This window comes from Zingiber officinale, chromosome 1B (genome assembly GCF_018446385.1).
Source record: "Zingiber officinale cultivar Zhangliang chromosome 1B, Zo_v1.1, whole genome shotgun sequence".
Taxonomy (NCBI): Eukaryota; Viridiplantae; Streptophyta; class Magnoliopsida; order Zingiberales; family Zingiberaceae; genus Zingiber; species Zingiber officinale.
The window spans coordinates 119,563,403-119,579,317 of record NC_055986.1 but is presented as its reverse complement, the minus strand read 5'-3'; positions in this window follow the sequence as shown (position 1 = coordinate 119,579,317).

Genomic DNA, 15,915 nt, shown 5'->3' with positions numbered 1-15,915 from the left:
AGTGTCTCACCATGTTTAACCTGGAAGTTGATCTTTGAAATAGATATTTAATTAACTTCTGTAATATGGTTTAACTTATGAAGAACACATCGGTTAAACTTGGAGTAAAAATGTTAAGTATTGTTTCCAATCCAAGTTTAACTTCTGAAGGACAATTTGGATTAATAATGTTAAGCATCGTTTGCTATCCAAATTTAACTTCAGTAGAGCACATGGGTAGCTAGGATAGTTCTATGCTTGTATAACTTTTTATAAGGGGAACTAAAATGGTATTCTGAGTAGCAACCAACACTCTAGCCATTGCAAGATCAAAAGAAATAAGGAAGAAAGAAGAAAGAGTACTTACGAAGGACAAAGGAAAGGCACAAGGCGGAGAGCAAGTAGGCAAAGCAAGGAGAAGAAGGAAACCTGAAGGAAGTTGAAGCGATAGGAAGCAGCGGCGGATGACCTTTAGGGTTTTTAAGACAAAGCCCTTAGGAAGCATCAAAAAGCGAGCCGGATAACTAAAACGGCATGTCACACATCAGCCGTCAACGAAAGCTACTTGGGGTCACATGCAAAAAGAATGCGTCACCCATTATAGTGAGTTACGTTGAAGGACATGTGTCATCTTCCGAGGATAGGGAATTTATGATGGAAGTGATAGGAAAATCATGAAAAGGCAATATGCGAGCAAGGGTGCCTTACCTTGTGCATACTAAGCCTCGGAGACTGAAAATTCCATGCGGCTGCCTCGGGAAACTAAGAAGAAGAAGGCGGAAAGAGGCGCTTCAAAATCCGACGCCTTCATGCTTCTTCGAGATCCGGGTAAGATTTAAATTTGACTAAAGCCTTATGTATTGCACCTGGTGATTGCAGGAGCATTAACCTAAGTCCTCAAGCTCGATCCCTTCAAGTCATAGAGGTGGTTCGCCCGGGTCGTTGTTGGTCAGACCTCTAGATCTCCTCCTGGTCAGGTCTTCAGATTTCTTATTAGTCATACCTCCAAATCTCCTCCTGGTCAGGTCTCCAAATTTCTTCTTAGTCAGACCTCCAAATCTCCTCCTGGTCAGGTCTCTAGATTTCCTCTTGGTTAGACCTCCAAATCTCCTCCTGGTCAGGTCTCCAGATTTTCTCTTGGTCAGAACTCCAGATCTCCTCCTGGTCAGGTCTCCAGAGTCTCGCCCTAGCGTGAGTTATAATCACCCCAGCGTAATTTATAAGTGAGCACGCTCTCACAACCAATGACCTCTCGGTCGGGATTCTAGACTCTTGCCCTAGCGTGAGTTATAAGTGAGCTTGCTCTCACGCTTCCAGACTCTCACCCCAGTGCGAGTTATAAGTGAGCATGCTCTCACGACCAACGACTTCTCGGTCCGGTTTCCAGACTCTCGCCCGAGCGCAAGTTATAAGTGAGCATGCTCTCACAACCAATGACGTCCTGGTCAGGTTTTCAAACTCTAGCTCCAGAACGAGTTATAAGTGAGCTTGCTCTCACGCCTCCAAACTCTCGCCCCAGCGCGAGTTATAAGTGAGCATGCTCTCACAACCAACGACCTCCCAGTCAGGTTTCTAGACTCTCGCCCCAGTGCAAGTTATAAGTGAGTATGCTCTCACGACCAACGACCTCCCGGTCGGGATTCCAAACTCTCGCCCCATCGCGAGTTATAAGTGAGCTTGCTCTCACGTCTCCAGACTCTCACCCCAGCGCGAGTTATAAGTGTGCTTGCTCTCACGCCTCCAGACTCTCACCCTAGCGTGAGTTATAAGTGAGCATGCTCTCATGACCAACAACCTCTCGGTCGGGATTCCAGACTCTCACCCTAGCATGAGTTATAAGTGAGCTTGCTCTCACGCTTCCAAACTCTCACCCCAGCGCGAGTTATAAGTGAGATTGCTCTCACGCCTCTAGACTCTCGCCCCAACGTGAGTTATAAGTGAGCATACTCTCACGACCAATGATCTCCCGATCGAGTTTCCAAACTCTCGCCCCAGCGCGAGTTATAAGTGAGCATGCTCTCACGACCGACGACCTTCTGGTTGGGTTTCCAGACTCTCGGCCCAGCGCGAGTTATAAGTGAGCTTGCTCTCACGCCTCCAGACTCTCGTCCCAGCACGAGTTATAAGTGAGCATGCTCTCATGACCAATGACCTCCCGATCGGGTTTCCAGACTCTCGCACCAACATGAGTTATAAGTGAGCATGCTCTCACGATCAATGACCTCCCAGCCAGGATTCCAGACTCTCGCCCCAGCGCGAGTTATAAGTGAACTTGCTCTCATGCCTCCAGACTCTCATCCCAGGGTAAATTATAAGTGAGCTTGCTCTCATGCCTCCAGACTCTTGCCCCAGCACGAGTTATAAGTGAGCATTCTCTCACGAACAACGACCTCTCAGTCGGGTTTCCAGACTCTCACCCCAGCGTGAGTTATAAGTGAGCATGCTCTCACGACCAACGACCTCCCGGTCGGATTTCCAGACTCTCTTCCCAACGCAAGTTATAAGTGAGCATGCTCTCACGACCAACAACCTCTCAGTCGGGATTCCAAACCCTCACCCCACCGAGGAACTGGGAAAAGATACAACATTTGAGAACGGAAGGGCAGAGCGAGTGAACGGGAGCTTGAGTCTAGTCAGTCAAACTTGGGCCTCCTTCGACTAGACTTGGGGGGAGGCTTGTGATACGGTGCATGATGATCAGGTCCGATAAAGACGTGACAGTCAGAAGTCAAGAAGATGTGGTAGTCAAAAGTCAAGGGTACGGGGCAGTCAGAAGTCAAGGGTACATGGCAATTAGAAGTCAAGGGTACGTGGCAGTTCGAAGTCAAGGAGATGTGGCGGTCAACAGGTATGGAACGATGTCAACAGCCTGATTCCCGGTCGAGTTCCGACAGACCAGAATTTCAGACCTGAAACACCTGGGTAGATAGTCAGATGACACCTGACAAGGATTTGAAGGGTTGGGCCCTCAAGCCCGTGCAGTACATAAACCCAATGCTCCCAGTAAGCTAAAAGCTCTCGGTCAGCAACTCCTGGCCAGAGCCGGGACTATCTTTCGACAACCTCGGCCTTCCAAGGTCTAGACCAGGTGTTATACCCTGCTGGTCATACAGGGGTGCCCTATTCCTTCCCGGTCAGGACAGAATGCGCTACAAGACAACAAGGTCAGAGAATCATAACCGCCTGTCAGAGAATAACTGCCAAATGTCAGGGAATATTCTAACGGTCGGCAATCACCTGCGAATGGAATCTCCCTTTAGACCATAGGAGGATGCCACGTGTCCTCCCTTACCCGACAAGGCCTGACACCCGACATTCTTTGATATTGGTCAGGCTCCAGAAGGTACGCACTGTCATATAAAAAGAGAGGTCCTCTCCCTCATGCAGGTACACTCTCTCGCGCATTCGCACTTGTCTTCTACTTTTCTTCTTCTTCTTGCACTGTTCTTTTGGGGAAAAAGTACTTGATTTGAGCATCGGAAGGTCTGCTCCGGGGACTTTTTCCATGGTTTCTAACCTCTAAAGCCCGTGTGCCTGTCTGCTATGCGCAGAGCTCAGGTACTACCGACGCAGTCATCGTTGTCCATCAGCACCACGTGGGAGTCCATTTTTGGAAGCAAGTACGAAAAAGACATCCCAGTCGCCCCTCCGTCAGTGTCCGCAACAGCTCACCCATCCCTCGTCTGACTCAGATTCCGGATAGAATCAATATTAATCAGCAAAATTAATTTTCTTAAAAGATAGCAAACCCTAATAAGAAGTTATTGAAGTACTTACACTTTTTTTACATGGTGTAACTTCTAATCTTCTGTCATACATTCAAGAGTTTCCTTTTAAGAATGGCAAGGGCATGAGATTTATTCTTTTTATACATGTACAAAGTTTGGTGGTGCCATACTTCCTTTTTTTTTCCTATCCTCGCACCACTTGCAGATTATACTTTAGAATCTCATGCATCCTTTGTTAGTGAGAGCCCTAGAGCCAATCATATGACGATTGTTGTATGTACTCGATATATCATATTCCTATATATTAATAAAGACATTTCTTTATAGTTATTATACTTACTTATATTGGTGTCAAATAACTAAGTATAATAGCGTCCTTGAGTAGAAGGTTCTTATCTATATCAATCGATTGGTTGAATTGATAATGAGATGATATAGAGAACACTACTCTTAATCATTCCTAGTCAAGTATTAACATTCAGGGGCAATGTTAATGCGATGAGACTAGCATGTAGGTCAACTCGATGACTTGATCTCATAAGTCATGGATATTAGATATCAAGTTGACACATGGATATGCATTGGAGAATGTATACTGAATGACCCGCCATGAGAAAGTATCATGGATCGTTATATGAGTGTCATATACTTTCTCATGTGACTATTAGTATAACTATCAGTCCTTGGACCTGAAGTCACCATGGTTCCCTACATAAGGAGTTGTATACTTTGGATTCGTCAAACGTCACCCATAAATGGGTGGACTATAAATGCGACTACTGGGTATGTAACAAATTATGCGGAGGGATGTGAGTGATGTAGATGGGATCTATCCCTTCTATATGACGAGAGTGACATCATGATTCTTGATAGAGTGAGACCACTAAGTGCATGGCCATGCCCAAATGAATCAATATGAGATATTGAGCTCATTTGATTAGAGTGAGTCTATTTGGAGTTCAAGACATAGATTGATTAGAGGATGACACGGTCTATGCCTCAATTGATCAATCTAGATGTCTAGGATAGAAGGACATTGTTACATATTGTGAGAGTCACAATTAGTAGTCACAATGGTGATATTGGATCTCAATATTCTTGTAACTTGGGTAGTAATGATGTGTTGCTAGATACTGCTCATTACTTATGTTTCTAAATGGGTTTAGGAGCATTGCCAACGTTACAAGAACCTATAGGGTCACACACAAAGGGAAATTAGATGGAGATTAGGTTCATATAATGGACAAGAGGATTAGGTTCATGTGATAACCAAATTGGATTAAGAGTAATCCAAATTAGACTAATTGAGTTGGACTCAATTTGATTCATATGTCGAATGAGTCTAATTTAGATTATGATTCATTAAATCAATTTAAACTAATGAATAGAGATTCATTAAATTAAATTGATTTAAATCAAATGTTAGATTTGATTAACCATGGGAGATCAGAGGTCAAGTTTGACTTGACTTGAGAGGGAAGATGAAGGGTCAAGTTTGACTTGACCAAATGTCATGTCATGGTGACTTGGCATGAGTCGGCCAATGATGGTGTTCCACATCATCAAGACTACATCATTATGTGCCACCTCATGAGGAATACCAAGAGTCATGACTCTTGGTATAAAACCTCCATTAAGTGGCCGGCCATATTAGTGGTAAGTGAATTCTCATTCAAGGCTTCTTCTTCCTCTTCCTCTCTTCTCTTGCTCTCCTCCTCCTCCATTGCGAGACCTCTCAAGGGTGCTAGCACACTCTAAGTTGTTCTCTCCACCTTTTGTCCGTGTGGATACGTGTAGAGGAGTGTACACTTGACACTCTACGAGATCCGGCAACCGTTTGGACGAGCGGAATAAGCGAAGGGCATCGCTACAAGGGTATACTTCTTTTTCATGTAGATCTAAGGTAGATCTAGTGTAGACAAACATGTACATGTACAATTTTATTTATCTTCACACGGATCCGTGGCTAGCTTTGGGATTTCCGTAATGCAAAAAGCGATTTTTACGGCTCAAATTGCTAACATCCTTTGGCTCCTTGTTGTATCTACAACATGAGGTGGAGCAGAACCCATTGAAAGTGGATTGATGTGAGCTCTCATCGATGGATCAAATTGTCATCTTTCTTTCTTTTTTAATTGTTGTTGAATTATGTTTACGTTTGAAATAATTGTCTACTTGTCATTTCTGAATATCTTGTTTCAGTTGGTTCTCAGGATAAGAGAAGGTAGTAGCCTTCTTTTTCATCTACTAAAGTAAACAAACCAAAACCACTACCACAATTTTCTCTTTCTTTTCTTGTTTTTTCTTTTAAATCAGCAAAGCTCGAATCTGATGTTAGCGAGTGGTTAAATATTTACATCTTCTGGAATCTGATCTTCTACTAGTGCTTTTGCATTGTTCATTTAACAGATGCAAGGAGTGTAATAATCTTATGGAGGTAACACCATCAACCCCAAATAATCTTGAAGTGCTTGACTGGCAGCAAATCGTCTTTTTAAATTTATGGATCTACTAATGATCGTTTTCCTTGAAAAAAAATTTGTGAAACTTCTTCACTCCCCTGTCTTAAGTATCCACTGAGCAACTCAAACTGACCTAGAGGATTTTTAGGTACATTAAAAGAGGAACGAATAAGTACTGATCTCGTCTGAAAGTTAAGAAGATGGAATAGTCAGAATGATGTGATTGAAATATTGATCAAATTATCATGATCCAGAGGGGGAGGGTATATTGAACTGCCCTTTATGTTAACCAAGTTGTTATAGGGCCTCTGGTCAACACCACCTGTAAACAACGACTTGGTTATCCCGGTTCTGGTACTTCGATACTCGAGGTAAGTCCCAAAAATATATAAGGAGTCGAATAAATAGCAGAATAATGTAATGCATGAAAAATAAAAAGTGAGTACGGTGACGTACCCTGACCCAGGAAAATTTGATCATGTTTGAAAACTACGAAGACGGAACGCTGGGCATGGTGGAATTACAGTTGACCAAGAGAAGACCTTTTACTCCACAGAAGAGCTTCCTTTTGATCCTGTGCATAGAAAGACGAGCCAACAAAATGTCAGTATCTTGAGACCACGGGTAGAGTCCCTAGTAAAGGTCCTCCGACGCTCAAATCAATACAAGTCCCAACAGATGAATGAGGAATAGTGGAGTGAGCGCGAGACTAAGTTGTAGATGTTTAGAGAACGTACCTCCCCAATGAAGAGGACTCTCCCTTTATATACCACCTCTCATAACCTCAGCAATCATGAGATGGAAAAGTGTGTCAGAGGTCGTTAGGTAAAGGAAAGTGCACAACTCGAACAATATGCAATAGTTGTCCGAGGAATCTTCCCTTTACCCATATGTATATCTCTTTTGTCGTTTATAGCTCGTGTCATTGCTGAGGGCTTTGAAGGAATATGCTATCATAAGTGGTCGGCTGATGGGAAACATAATAAACCTTTAAGAAGATTCTAGAAGAATATTTTCTAATAAGTTGTTAGAATTCTCTGATCATGTTGTCGGCTGAGTATATCCCGGCCGGCCTATAAGGTCGATCGTCTTTATATATGTCTTCATAGTAAATCGCTTAGCTTCTGTTATTGTTGGAGTCGCTGAAGGAATATGTCGTTATAAATGATCTGTTGATGGGAGAGAAAACAATACCTAAAGAAGGTTTCGGAAGAATATTCTCTGACAAGTTGTTATTCTGATAGTTATTAAGATTTTTTATCATGTCGTCAGCTAAGTATATCTTGGTCGGCCTATAAGGCTAGCCATCTTTACATATGTCCTCACATTAAATCGCTTAGTCACATTCTACATAATATTAGGGATTCATTCAAAGAAGAGTACAATGCCTTGGCCACATTATAAATCTGTTTAAGGAATAGTATAATGAACTCGGCTTCTTGAAAATCTATCCGGGTAACAACATAAGGATAACTTGTGTTTTTGCCTGAATGTATTTGATATACTAAGGACGATGTGGGTCTATCCAGACCAAAGTCCAAGTGACTATAATTTACAAGACTATTCATCTAAACTTGAAGGTCGGACAAACTATAACGACTAAAATCTTTAGTGACATGGGGGCATATATAAAAAACCACCTAGGGCAAAACTTATCTAGAATTAACCCCACTCTGGGTTGAATTCATCTAACCTTTAAGACCAGATGGACTGCAATAGATAATATTTATTTAGGGTAAAGATATTTGGGATCGATTAGAATTAAACCTGTTCGACACGAACCCCGCTCGGTGTTAAGAACTAGTCCGGCAAGTGTCTGACTGGACTTCTCACTTATTGTTTTACTAACTATTCTTCCAAACGCACCCTATAAACTCGTTCGAGCTTAGGACTAGCCGGGTTTATAGAATAGCACAAAAAATAATGCTTACCTTGATAAAAACGCTGACGTTTTGAAATGACTACCTGTTAAATCAGTTATCGATATAAACTTTTGGTTGGTGCACACTACAACAAAAAAGCTAAAAGACAACAAATTTTATCCATTGCCTTTATCCTTCCAAAACTATTGTAACTAATGGTGTTGTTAAAGAGCCCCCTTAACGACAACGGTTTTTGAATTGTTGTCTTTTAATACTAACAACAATAGTTTTGCAACATTTAAAAACCGTTGTCCTTTAAATGCGATAGACAATAGTTCTGCAATAATTTTAAACTATTATCTTTTAATACCATAGACAAATAGAAGATGAATGAAAATCAAATCTACTTCAATCAACAACATATTATTAAATAAATAACCAATATAAGTATATAAATTATCATCCTTACACTTCTATAACAAACATAATTACTCGCACACAAAGGAATTTTAATTAGAAGACACTCAAAACTAATCCTCTCGACTAAATCTTATTGCATGAACTTAAAGGATTTTAGTAGATGCTACTTATCCTCTTGCTTTGAATGTTTTTTGCTCATTGATTTTAACCATCTTCTCGCTTAAATCTCAAAGCTTTCTTACTAGTTCTTCATACTTGGCATGGTTACTCGTATCCTCCTCATTACAATCGTCAAAGTATTTGTCAGTCACACCCTTAAGGTTAGATGCAATCCTCCATGTCAACTCAATTATAGCCTGTGCACTCAGTAAGTTTCTTACTCTACAAATTAAAGAGAGTTTAGTTCTTGACACAATATAGTTATGACATAGATCTATCTCAAGTAGTTATCTTACCCAAGGATGACTTTTTGCATCAATGGTGTATCTAGAAACAAAGATAGCTCACGCAGCAACTAGAGATGGCAAGAATCTGAGGTGTCCATAATCCAGCAAGCTCAACTAGAAAATGTCCTAGAATAAAGAACTAGATGATTGTTACAGTTAACTAGCTTTGATTCAAAAGTATCAAAAGAAATACAATGTAAATCAAACATTTGTATCCATAAATAACAATTATTAATAATAAAAATACACATCACACCTCAACCAATCAGAGAGTAATAAGGAGCAAGTCCAACATAATCTTAAGAATCAATATGAACTTGTGGAGTACATATTGTTTGAATGAATGTATAATGAGTTAAAAATGCAAGCAATTTGAAGACATAATTTACCAAAGAAAATTTGAAATATAAAAATCTATGGTACCTTCAGTAGAATGTTCTTCGTTAGATACTGTCTTTCCAATCCTAGCTAAAACCTCCTCTTCAAAGTGTTCTCGTCTTTCCCTAAGAGTGCAATTGATGCCCATTTACATGAATTTGATGCAATTTTATGCCTTGAAGGTCGTTAAATACTTTGGCTAAAAGTGTTTGATGGTTTTAAAAGATTAAAAAAAATTTTAAAAATGAACATGAATAGACTTAGAAAAATACTCATGATAATTTAGTATAATTTTAAGGCCTTTAGGAGTATCAAATACTTTTAACTAAATATATTTAATAGATAAAAATTAATTAGAATCACATCAGTCAATTGGAGTCAATTGAGGTAATCATCTTAAAATATTTGATGGTTGATCCTGTCTGAAAGCTGCGAGATGAAGAGCTAGGAAAGGTAGGCGATGACTCCGAGGAAGATGAATAACGATAGATCTGAGAAAACCAAAGCAGATCTAGAAGAAGCCCAGTAGAGAATACCTCCTAGGGAAGAAAACCGTAGATCAAGGCTAGATCTTAGAAAACCAAAGCAGATCTAGGAGAACTCCGGTGAAGAATGCCTCCCTTATCTCCGCTCCTGCGCACTATGAAACCAACCAACAAAGCGTTAATGACCTAAGACCAGGGTGGGAATCCCTGTCTAGGCTCTCCGACACTCAAGTCAGTTTTTCTTCATTCAAAGAAGGAAGAAGAAGAAGTATAGAAAACTGAAGTGGAACTAGGGTTTCGGTGGTAATGTTGCACCTTGCTTACCAGCGGAGAGGATTCCCCTTTTTATACCACCTCATATAACCTCCGTAGTCATGAGGTGGACCCTGGTTCGTTAGAGTTTGTTAGGAGATGATGTCATCTGCAATAATAGTTCAAAGAATCTTTTTTGTACCCCAAATGTACCTTCTTTATCGTTTAGTTCACCTATAGAAGTCTCTAGAAGATTTTTTCCGCCAAATAAAACAGGTTGTCATGCACTCACATATTGTTCACATATCATTAATATAATAGATGTATTTGTGTATTGAGAATATTTCTTGTTAAGCTATTCTTGATTAAGTATATATAAAGGATGTAATAAGGTTGTTTATGTCTGGCCGGATTTTGCCAAGTCGATCTTATACTAATAGTCTTAGAAAAGTGTGTATCTATATACTCGCCCGAGATTCTATTACCGAGTGTATTATGCCTATACTCAACCATATATATCCAAGCTGAGCTCGTTTTGATAATCTTAGTAAGTTATGTGTCTGCTAGCTCGCTCGAGATTATATTACCGAGCGAATTATGTTCCTGATAGATCGGGATTTTACTACCAAGTGTGTTATATTTATATCATGTTTATGCCCGACTGGTCTTTGCCTATTGAGTCATGTTAAGCTTTATGATATGCAATCGGTCTTTGCTTGGCCGACTATAGAGATTGCTTAGGAATGCATACCTTTAAGCTCAGTCGGGCTTTGCCTGTTGAGCGTTCCTAGGTTCATTGGCACTCTATTGCTTTAGTTTAACCAGCACTTTATGCTCGGTCGGACCTTGACTATCGAACGTGTCTGAATGCACTAATCCCTTGTCTGTCTCTTAGTTCAGTCGGGCTCGCGTTCTCGATTGTGCTTATATTCTCGATCGGGATTTCATGCTCGACCGAGGCTTTCCTGCCGAGTGTACGTGCGTGTGCTAATATTTTACCTATTTCAGTTCGTTCGGTACTCCATGCTCGGTCGAGCTTTGCCTACCGAACATATCCACATGCGTCGTACCCTTAGCCAGTTTTAGCCCGGTCGATAATACATTCTCGACCGGGATTTGCTTACCAATCATATTTATCTCCCCCGAGCTTCCCTACTTCTTCTTTCTCTTCCTTATATCTCTTTTCACATTATTGTACGAGATCCACTTCTTATAACCTGTATCACTAAAATTTGATCCTGTCTAAAAGCTGTGAGATAAAGAGTTGGGAAAGGTAGGCGATGACTCCAGGGTGTTGGTTGCTACTCGGAAAACCTAATGGTTCCACTGTACAAAAATTTTGTACAAAGGTCTGAACCTTTTCCTAGCTACCATGTGTTCTTTTAAATTAAACTTGGATCGCCTGCGGAACTTAACACGTTTGATCCAAAGTTTAATCTATTTGTTCTTTTAGGTTTAGACTTGGATCTCCTGCAGAACTTAACACGTTCGATCCAAATCACCTAGGTTATTAATTTCATTAAATATTAATTTCCAAAATTGGCTTCCAGGACTGCATGGCGAGGCACATGGCCTTCTTGGATATGGGAACAACCACCACCGCCTAGACAAAGCCTTTTAAGGAAAGCTAATATTTAATTTCCTTAAATAACTTTAGGTCAACCGAAAAGAACAATCAAATCACAAGGAAAAGAAAAACAAAGAACACAACATCGAAAATAAATTCGAAATACTAGAATCGCATGCCTCTTGTATTTGGTATTTTTTACATGAAGATGAAACTAGTATGATGCGGAAATAAAATACTAGTATACCTTTTCTTTTGCAAGCAAAAACCTCTAGGTCTTCTACCGTATTCCTCTTCTAACCTCAGACGTTGTGTGGGCAACGATCTTCCGAGATGAGAAACCACCAAAGCACCTTCTTCTCCTCCTTGCAAGGTTTGGCCAAATCAAGTGTACCTCCAAGGAAGAAGAGAAACCACCACCAATGCTCCAAGGGATGAAAGCTTTCTCTCCTTCTTCTCCAAGCTAGAAAATCGGCCACCACTTAATCTCCAAGAGGAAGAAGAGATTCGGCCATAACAAGGAGAAGAGAGATCTTGAAGGGGCCGGCCACACCAAGGAAGAAAAGAGGGAGAAGAATAATAAAGTTGTGTGTCATGAAGGCACCCCAACCCCCTCTTTTATATTCCTTAACTTTGGTAAATAAGGAAATTTAATTACAATAAAATTTTCTTAACTTTCCTTGACATGAATTAATTAAGAAAAAATTAAACAAAATTTCCTTAACCTCCATGTCATGGCCGGCCACATCAATAAGAGCAAACAAGGCAATTTCAATCAACAATTTAAAAATTCATTATTTATCTTCGGAAATTTTAAAAAATAAAATTTCCCTTTAAAATCCCTTCATGGTTGATAAAAAGAAATTTTTATAATTTTAATTTTTTCAACATGTGAATAATTAAAAAGAAGAAAAATAAAATATCTTTCCAATCTACAAATAAGAAAAGAGATATAATCTCTTTCTTTAATCTTTTGTAGATCCTTTTAAGAGATATTTTAATTTTTAATCTCTTCAATTAAATTATATCTTTCACATAAGAAAATTTTAAAATTATTTTTTTTTTAATTTAATGGGGGCCGGCCACCTAAGCTTGGGTTCAAGCTAGAGCCGGCCACCCATGAACCAAGGCTTGGCCGGCCCTAGCTTGATCTACAAGCTAGCTTGGCCGGCCCCTACATCATGGGTATAAAGATGGGTATAGGTGGGTATAGTACTCTATAAATAAGAGGCTACGATAGGGACCGAGAGGAGGAATTGGTTTTGGTCTCCCGATAAAATTAAGCATCCCGTATTCGCCCCGAACACACAACTTAATTTTATCAATAATAATTCATTCCACTAGAGAACTATTATTGAACTACCGCACTAATCCCAAATTATATTTTTGGGCTCCTTCTTATTATGAGTGTGTTAGTCTCCCTGTGTTTAAGATGTCGAATGTCCACTAATTAAGTGAGTTACTGACAACTCATTTAATTAATATCTTAATCCAAGAATAGTACCACTCAACCTTATCGTCATGTCGGACTAAGTCCACCTGCAAGGTTTAACATGACAATCTTTATGAGCTCATTTTGGGGACATTATCAACCTAGATTACTAGGACACAGTTTCCTTCTATAATCAACAACACATACTATAAGTGATATCATTTCCCAACTTATCGGGCTTATTGATTTATCGAACTAAATCTCACCCATTGATAAATTAAAGAAATAAATATCAAATATATGTGCTTGTTATTATATTAGGATTAAGAGCACACACTTCCATAATAACTGAGATCTTTGTTCCTTTATAAAGTCAGTATAAAATAAAACGACCTTTAATGGTCCTACTCAATACACTCTAAGTGTACTAGTGTAATTATATAGTTAAGATAAACTATTTCCTAATTACACTACGACCTTCCAATGGTTTGTTCCTTTCCATTTTGGTCGTGAGTTGCTGTTTATAATTTATAAGGTACTGATAACATCATCTTCTATATGTGACACCGCATACTATGTTATCTACAATATAAATTAATTGAACAACTACAAACAAATGTAGATAATTTGACCAAATGCGATTCTTTATTCAAAATAAATGTTTACAAAAGCTTAGGCTTTCAGTATACACTCTAACACAGGGAAGATGAATAACGATAGATCTGAGAAAATCAAAGAAGATCCAAAAGAAGCCTTGTAGAGAATACCTCCCAGCGAAGAAAACTGAAGATCAAGGCTAGATCTTAGAAAACCAAAGCAGATCTAGGAGAACTCCGGTGAAGAATGCCTCCCTTGTCTCCGCTCCTGCGCACTATGAAACCAACGAACAAAGCGTTAATGACCTAAGACCATGGTAGGAATCTCTGGCTAGGCCCTCCGACACTCAAGCCAGTTTTTCTTCATTCAAAGCAGGAAGAAGAAGAAGAAGTATAGTAAAACTGAAGTGGAACTAGGTTTTCGGTGGTGATGTTGCACCTTGCCTTACCAGCGGAGAGGATTTCCCTTTTTATACCACCTCATATAAGCTCCGTAGTCATGAGGTGGACACCGGTTCGTTAGAGTTTATTAGGAGATGACGTCATCTACAATAATAGTTCAATGAATCTTTTTTATACCCCAGATGTACCTTCTTTGTCGTTTAGTTCACCTGTAGAAGTCTCTAGAAGATTTTTCCCGTCAAATAAAACAGGCGATCATGTAATCACATATTGTTCACATATCATTAATATAGCAGATGTATTTGTGTATTGAGAATATTTTCCTATTAAGCTAATCTTGGTCAAGTATATGTAAAGGATGCAATAAGGTTGTTTATGCCCGGTTCGATTTTGCCAGGTCAATCTTATACTAACAACCTTAGAAAAGTGCGTGTCTATATACCCGCCCGAGATTCTATTACCGAGCATATTATGCCTATGCTCGACCGGATATATCCAAGCTGAGCCCGTTCTGATAATCTTAGTAAGCTATGTGTTTGCTAGCTCGCTCGAAATTATATTACCGAGCGAGTTATGTTCCTGCTCAACCGGGATTTTACTACTGAGTGTGTTATATTTATATCGTGTTTATGCCCGACTAGTCTTTGCCTATTGAGTCATGTTGAGCCTTATGATATGCAATCAGTCTTCGCTTGGTCGGCTATAAAGATTGCTTAGGAATGCATACCTTTAAGCCCGGTCGGGCTTTGCCTACTGAGCGTTCCTAGGTTCATTGGCACTCTATTGCTTTAGTTTAACCAACACTTTATGCTCGGTCAGACCTTGACTGTCGAACGTATCTGAATGCACTAATCCCTTATCTGTCTCTTAGTTCAATCGGGCTTGCGTTCTCGATTGTGCTTATATTCTCGATCGGGATTTCATGCTCGACTGAGGCTTTCCTGCCGAGCGTACGTGCGCGTGCTAATATTTTACCTATTTCAGTTTGTTCGGTACTCCATGCTCGGTCGAGCTTTGCCTGCCGGACATATCTACATGCGTCGTACGCTTAGCCAATTTTAGCCCGACCAATAATACATTCTCGACCAGGATTTGCTTACCAATCATATTTATCTCCCCTGAGCTTCCCTACTTCTTCTTTCTCTTCCTTATATCTCTTTTCACATTATTGTACAGGATCCACTTCTTATAACCCGTATCAATGGTCATAAAACATGGATAGGTAACATGATGAACATCATTTAGCATGGACCTCAGGCATGTAGGGTTACAATACTATAACTAATTATAGTTGGATGGCTAGCTGACTGTCAGCATATTAAATTGAAAATCTAATTTGATTGTTTTGTTATTTTGTATGTTTATTAAAGTAAAAATGTTCTACAATTTATTACAAAATATTAGATGGTGGTTTCATATTATTCAATAATAAATTGAAGATAATTACATCTAATATTGAAGATAATGCATATTTAAACACTAAGCACCATGAAAGATCTATTCTCATATGACAAAGATCCATTGAATACAATCAATCAATTGGATTTGTATTTTAGTGCATCACTGGGGAACCAACTCTAGTATTGTATTCCTCAACATAACTTGAATTCTAAAAGATATAACATAAATCTTTTGATCATTTTAATGATAAGGAAAAGAATCTACAACAATGTCAAAATAGGTACAGCCAACAAGGCCCATGCTCTACCCTTCTTCATGTTTTATACAACTTATTCATCAAGTTAGAATGCAATAAGAGAGCAGAACAGATAAATAGAATCATGGAAGAAGACCTAACTCAATTGAAAACTCAAACACCATGGTGCGCTTGTACTTCTCTCTAGGTTGCACCACAATGGATGGAAAGTTTGGTTGGTTGATGCCATTTAGAACATACATCTTCTGG